The following is a 7,741-nucleotide window of genomic DNA, read 5'->3' as shown; positions in this document are numbered from 1 at the left end:
CTTACTAATCAGATTATCAAATGTCAAAGTCAAAGAGAGAATTCTGAAAGCAGAAAGAGTAAAATGATCCATCACATACAAGGAAAGCTTGATAATCCTATGTGTGGATTTCTCAGCAGAAACCATGAGGCAAGAGGGCAGTAGTATGATATATTTATGACACTGAAGTAGAAAAACTGACAACCAAGAATTCTATATCTGGCAAAACTGTCCTTCAAAAAAGAGGGAGAATTTAAAATATTTTCAGACAAGCCAACTGAGACTTGCTCTACAAGAAATACTAAAGGAAGCACTACAGGCAGATAGGAAAAGACAGGAGACAGAAGTTTGGAGAAGACTGTAGAAATTAAGACTCTCAGTGAGAGTAAAAAGAGAGATAGAAAAAAAAATAAAATAAGATATGGCATATAAAATCCAAAAGACAAAATGGTAGATGAAAGTTCTGCCTTTACAGTGCTAACATTAAATGTTAATGGCTTAAACTCCCCAATCAAAACACAGACTGGCAGAATGGATTAAGAAACAGGACCCATTTACATGGTGTCTAGAAGAGACACAATTTAGGCCAAAGTACAAAAATAGTTTGAAAGTGAAAGGATGGAAAAAGGTATTTCATGCAAACAACAATCAGCAAAGAGTGGGGGTAGCTATACTAGGAAAAATTGCACTTCAAACATAAAACAATTAAAAGAGAAAAGCATGCGCTGCCGCAGTAGTGAGGGTTGAATCTCTGGGAAAGAAGCTGCTGTCGGGATCACAGGGGCTGGGGGGGCTGCTGGTTGGTGCTTGAACCTGGGCCTCGGCGGCACGTGCTTGATATGGAACTGGAGGAGTCGGGGATCCGAGAGGAATGTGGTGTGTTCGGGTGCATCACTTTGGGAGAGTGGCCCTCACAGCTAGATGTGCAGCATGTGATCACCCTGGGACTCGTGGGGCTGCAGCACCGGGGTCAGTAGAGTGCTGGTATTGTGACCAGTGATGGGAGTACAGTGCCAACATTCAAAACACACAAGGGTATGGGTCTTGTAAATCATGTCTTTAATGAAGATAATTTAAAGAAATTATATATTTCAAATCTTGGTATTGGACATACAAGGTATGCTACTACCGGAAAATGTGAATTAGAAAATTGTCAGCCTTTTGTTGTTGAAATGCTTCATGGGAAAATAGCAGTGGCACATAATGGCGAATTGGTAAATGCTGCCGATTAAGGAAAAAGATTCTGCATCATGGTGTTGCTCTGTCAACAAGTTCTGATAATGAAATGATTACCCAATTATTGGCATATACCCCTCCTCAGGAACAAGATGACACCCGAGACTGGGTACTAGGATTGAAAACTTAATGAAGGAGGCACCTACAGCATACTCCCTGCTTATTATGCACAGAGATGTTATTTATGCAGTCCGAGATCCTTATGGAAATCGCTCTCTATGCATTGGTCGTCTTATTCCTGTATCTGATATAAATGGAAAAGGGAAAAAGCTCTCAGAAACGGAAGGATGGGTGGTATCTTCAGAATCTTGTAGCTTTTTATCTATTGGTGCATTGTATTTCCGTGAAGTCTTGCCTGGAGAAATTGTGAAAATATCCAGACATAGTGTTCAAACTCTTGATACTGTATCAAGGTCTGAAGGAAATCCAATGGCTTTTTGTATATTTGAATATGTTTATTTTGCAAGACCAGATAGTATATTTGAAGACCAAATGGTTTACACGGTAAGATACCGTTGTGGTCAGCAGTTAGCAATTGAAGCACCTGTGGATGCAGATTTGGTCAGCACTGTTCCTGAATCTGCTACACCTGCTGCCCTTGGTTATGCAGCAAAGTGTGGACTTCCATATGTGGAAGTGTTGTGTAAAAACCGCTATGTAGGAAGAACCTTCATTCAGCCAAATATGCGGTTAAGACAGCTTGGTGTTGCAAAAAATTTGGAGTATTGTCAGACAACTTTATAGGCAAAAGAATTGTTCTTGTAGACGATTCTATCGTGAGAGGCAATACCATCTCTCCCATAATAAAATTGCTCAAAGAATCTGGTGCAAAAGAGGTACACATTCGAGTTGCCTCACCACCAATTAGATATCCATGTTTCATGGGACTAAATATTCCCACAAAAGAAGAGCTTATTGCCAATAAGCCAGAATTTGATCATCTTGCAGAATATTTAGGAGCAGTGTTGTATATCTATCAGTAGAAGGACTGGTTTCGTCTGTACGAGAAAGAGCAAAATTTAAAAAACAGAAAGGAAAAGCAAGGAATTATGATTCAAGAAAATGGGAATGGTCTGAAATGTTTTGTAAAGAGCAGTCATTGTACAACTTGTCTCATTGGAGAATACCCTGTGGAATTGGATTGGTAGCTGATGGGGACAAATATGTCACTTCAAAATATAAAGTTGGTCAAGAAATTATAGTGATTAAGCCTTATTATCCAGTTATTGTCACTCAGTTGGTACAATGTAAAATGCCACATGCTTATGTTTACCTTTGTGAGTTTTGGGGTTTTTCTGAAAAGGCTACCAAAGTGCTATGCTTTCTTTAATAATCCTAGATAAATATTTTGGTGTTATCTAGGAATTCTGTGTGCTCCTTTCAGTTTTATTTAGTAGTTTAATAAAACTTTGAAGTTACCAATTATGAGATATCATATACACTTAATTTCAGATATTCAACAGTAATGCAAAGAAGAGGTAAATTTCTGTATTAGAATTGCCAGGTACTGTATCTTCCTAAGAATTCTTAGAGAATTTTGGAAAAGTTTTTTGAGAATTGTTGAAATTCAGTTAGGGAACATTTTCATAATTGAACCTTGCTAATGGTGTATAGTACAGCAATATGTGGCTTTTTTGTTTGTTTTTTACACAAGTGTTAACTAGCCTTTATCATCTGGTCAGAAGATAGATGGTAAGTGGTGTTTGTCAAGTTCATAGTGTAAAGGGTTTGCAAGAGGTTAGATCTAGGTAGGATGTGTGATGCAGATAGGTGAGTTACTGCAAAATTTCATGCAGTTTGAATCCATTATAAGTGTCTAGTGTCTCTTTCTCATTTTGGTTGTGACCTTGGCTTCCCTGGCTAACTTAGACAAATCTTTTTTTTTTTTTTTTAACTCACAGATGATACTTGTTCCTCAGTTTCTCCAACTGTGAATGGGGTGCTTATCTTATTAAACTAAATAGGAGTATGAATAAGTGTCACACTTTTGGTGGTAAGAGCCAACATTTCACCCCTAAATTTTATTAGTAGCTTTTGAAATGTTGGCTGTTACTCTGCAATTGAGATTTCATTATGATGTGATGAGACACAATTTGGTAGTGCTTTGCAACTCTCATTGAGATGCCCTGAGAATGGTTGTGAAAAATGTGTCTGCTGGAAAAATATATTTCCTACATTTGACTAGAAAGTGTGATCCATAATACTTACTGCCCTACTAGCATAAACCCAGCAGGTAAACGTAATACATTTGAAATTCAGAAAAACATTTTTTTACACTCCAGCAAATCTTTAATTTGTTTAATTATAATATGCTTTTTTATGCAATGCTTGATCATTTGCGAACATAAATTTATTTGTATACACAATATGGGTACGCACATATAATTGCAATTAAATGAGCAAGTAGATACACTATAAGGGACAATTTTGTTTAAGGATTAAGGAAATCCATATTTGAAATTGGGTGCCCATATCCAAGAACCAATTTATAATCACTTTTTCATACTTTGTTTTATTGGGATCTAAGAAATTAGATTTTTTTAAATTGTGAAAATATCTTTTTTTTTGAAGTTTTTTCTTATAACATTTATGATTTAAAATTTTAAAAAGACATGCCCTACAGCCTCCATTTGTGTAAAATTTTTAAAAACATAAAAGCTTATACCACAATTTGATGTATATAGTGTCCATATCCATTTAGAAATTTAATATTTATTAAATATTAAATATTTCACCCTCATTTGGGATATAGTCTCATGCGTTATATTACTGCAGGCCAAGATAAAATCTTGACAGGTCTTTAAGCTCACCTGTACCGGCAGGTCAGATAACCCTGTGGCACAAGCAAATTGGCATTGGATTAAAGCTCTGGGACCAATTCAGCTTATAAAACCATTTGTCTTAAATGTATTCCCTGTAGCAGCATGGAGGAGGTCAAATTTTTAACCAGGCTTACATTTGATTTTTAAAAACAAGAGACTCAGGGAAGGTACTAAACCAAAATCTTTTAATTTGACTTTTGTGTTTTCCATGGTTTTTATTTTGTTTTACTGAATTGATTTTATAATGGAAGTTAGTAATGTGACAGTTTGGTAATTCTACAGATTTTTTAATGTATTTCCATCATGTCCTTTTATTTCACAAGTTTTCAAAGTCTGAATTAAATCACATTTCTTGGCAAATGTAATCTCGTGTTGTTTAATTGCATTAAAAATTATATAGAGTATTATAAACTGCAAGATGAAAAATGTGTTTTCACAGGATCTATATTGTTGTGAACTAAACTAAGCCTTCTTTTTTGTGACTCTGTGATGCCTTGGTGATAAATGTATGTAATAAGTATGTTAAAAAAAAACAATTAAAAGAGACAAAAAAAGACACTATGTATTTTAAGAAGGACAGTTCATCAATAAGACATAACAATCATAAATATTTACACACCAACTCAGAGTGCCCCAAAATATATGAGAAAAACACTGAAGGGAGAAAGAGACACCTCTGCAATAGTAGTTGGAGACCTCAATAAACCACTCACATCAAAAGATAGCACATCTAGACAGAGGATCAATAAGAAAGCAGAGATTTTAATAGTATGATAAATGAACTAGACTTAGATAATTACAGAAAATTGCATCCCAAAACAGCAGGATATACATTTTTCTCAAGTGCTCATGGATTATTCTCAAGGATAGACCACATGTTGGGTCACAAAAGAAATCTCAATAAATTTAAAAAGATAGAAATTGTACAAAACAATTTCTTATAGCATAATGGAATGAAGTTGGAAATCAACAACACTCAGAGGGCTAGAAACTCTGAAATACGTGGAGGATTAACAACATATTCTTAAACAACCAGTGGGTCAAGGAAGAAATTGCAAGGAAAATCAGTAAATATCTTGAAGCAAATGAAAATGAGAAGACAACATATCAACATTTATATGATGCACCAAAGGCAGTGCTGGGGGGGGAATTTATTGCCCTAAATGCCTATATTAACAAAGAAGAAAGAGCAAAAATAGAGGACTTAGCTGCTCACTTGGAGGAACAAGAGAAAGAGGAGGTAACTAACTCCAAAGCAAAGAGAAGGGAAGAAATAAGAAAGTTTAGAACAGAAATAAATGAAATTGAGAACAAAAAAAAAACATTGGAGAGAATCAAGGAAACCAGAAGTTGGTTCTTTGAGAAAATCGGTAAAATTGATAGACCCTTAGCTAGGCTGACAAAGAAAAAAAGAGAGAGGATGCTACTAAACAAAATAAAAAATAAGCAGGAAATGAAAGACCAAATATTGTAAGCCCTCAGTAATATCAGCTAACTATAATGAGCAAATGCGGAAAATTGAATTCGAGAACATAGGTTGTCAGGGGATAGAAAATGGTCAGAGACTGGACAATCGATGATGCAGGAGTACAGAATGTTCAATAAGGCTTATTGTAAAGGTTCCTAGATGGTAAGCTCTTACAGCCATCACATCTATTGCTGAGTTTTGCCTGTTTTTTAAGAGATGTTTATTTGGTACACAATTTATATTCTCTGTAGCTCACTATCTAATTTCACCTCTATGGTCATTTTATTTATATAACATAATTACATGGAACCTAGAACAGGGAATGAGATCTTGTCATTCTGTACTTGTTATTGTAATACTCCAATACATCCCAAAGTATTTGAGGCAGAAAATTTAAAAAATATATGCAAATTCCCCTTGAGAGGCTGGGAGAAAAAGTGGAAATATTAAACTTCCCCACTTGGGGAATTCTTGATATTTTCACAAGCATTAGGGACTCCCAATTTAATAAGTAAAGCTCTTGATATTGGGTCTTGCCTATATGAAACTTATTCCTGCAAAGGAGAAGAAGCTAAGCCTGCTTAGAAGTCTGCCTAAGAGTCACCCCCAGAGAACCTCTTTTTTTGCTCAGATGTGGCCTCTCTCTCTCAGTCACCTCTGCAAATAAACTCTCCCCACACCCTACACGAGACATGATTTCCAGGAGTGTAAGCCTGCCTGGCAATGTGAGACATGACTCCCAGGGATGAACCTTGTCCTGGCATCATGGAATTGAGAAATCCTTCTTGACCAAAAGGGGAGAAATAAATGAAACAAAATAAAGTTTCTGTGGCTAAGAGATTTAAAATAGAGTCAAGAAGTCATTCTGGAGGTTGTTCCTATGTATTATACAGATATTACTTTTTTAGTATTTAGTATATTAGAATATGTAGAAGGTAATACCTGAATCTGTTGAACTGTAATCTAGTAGACTTGATTCTTTATGATGATTTTAAACTATATAGCTTTTTTTTTTAATTTCAGTTTTATTGAATTACATTCACACACCATACAATCATCCATGGTATACAATCAACTGTCTACAGTATGATCACATAAACTATATAGCTTTTATCATGTGACCATGTGATTGTGTAAACCTTGTGACTGTCACTCCCTTTATCCAGCATATAGGCAGATGAGTAATAAAATAAAGACAAAAATATAAATAATTGGGAGGATAAGGGATAAGGATGTTTATTTTTATTTTTTCTTTATTTTGGAGTAATGAAAATGTTCTATAATTGTGTTGATGAATTCACAACTTTTTGGTAATACTGTGAGTCATTCATTGTATACTTTGGATGGATTACTTGGTGTTTTGAATAATCTCAATAAAGTTGCATCTGAAAAAGAGAGGTGGTGCAAAAGTAATTTTGTCCATTTCATTCTTCTTATACAGTATCTAACACAGTAGAATGTACAATCATGTGTTTAATAAAGACCACCAGCTTTATAAAAACAGCATGGTACTGGCACAAGGACAGATATGTAGACAAATAGAGTACTACTGAGAGCTCAGAAATCAACTGTCATAATTATGGTCAATTGATTTTTGAAAAGGGCCAAAGCCTACTTCATTTGGACAAATGGTCTCTTCAAATAGTGTCGGGAAATCTGGATGTCCATATACAAAAGAATAAATTATACAAAAATCAACTTAAAGTGGATCAAAGACCTAAATATAAGAGCTGGTACTGTCAAACTCCTAGAAGAAAACATAGGGAAGCATCCTCAGGGTTTTGTGTTAGGCAATGGTTTCTTGGACTTTATATCCAAAGCATAAACAACAAAAGAAAATAGATACATGATACCTCATCAAAATTAAAAGCTTTTGTGCCTCAGAGGATTTTCTTATAAAAGTAAAAGGACAATCTGTACAATGGGAGAAAATACTTGGAAGCCCCATATCTGTAGAGGTTTAATATCCAGAGTATATCAAGAGATACTTCAACAACAGAAAAAGGCAAATGACCCAATTAAAAAATGGGCAAAAAACTTCAACAGATATCACTCAAAAGAAGATATACAGATGGCCTAAAAGCACATGAAAAAATGCTTATCAGTAGACATCAGAGAAATGCAAATCAAAACCACCCACTAGAACGGCTCTATGAAAAAACAAACATAATTACAAGTATAGGAAAGGATGTGGAGAACAAAGACCATTCATTCATTTCATGTAGCAATGTCAAAT

The 7,741-nt window shown here is 35.0% G+C and overlaps 1 pseudogene; it reads left to right on the top strand.

The window, feature by feature from the left end:
• The first annotated feature begins 818 nt into the window (after positions 1–818).
• LOC119511745 lies at positions 819–2,363 on the top strand (annotated as a pseudogene).
• The last annotated feature ends 5,378 nt before the right edge of the window (positions 2,364–7,741 follow it).

The sequence above is a fragment of the Choloepus didactylus genome, chromosome 16 (genome assembly GCF_015220235.1).
Source record: "Choloepus didactylus isolate mChoDid1 chromosome 16, mChoDid1.pri, whole genome shotgun sequence".
In the NCBI taxonomy this organism is placed as follows: domain Eukaryota; kingdom Metazoa; phylum Chordata; class Mammalia; order Pilosa; family Megalonychidae; genus Choloepus; species Choloepus didactylus.
This window is presented reverse-complemented; position numbering and strand designations above follow the sequence as displayed.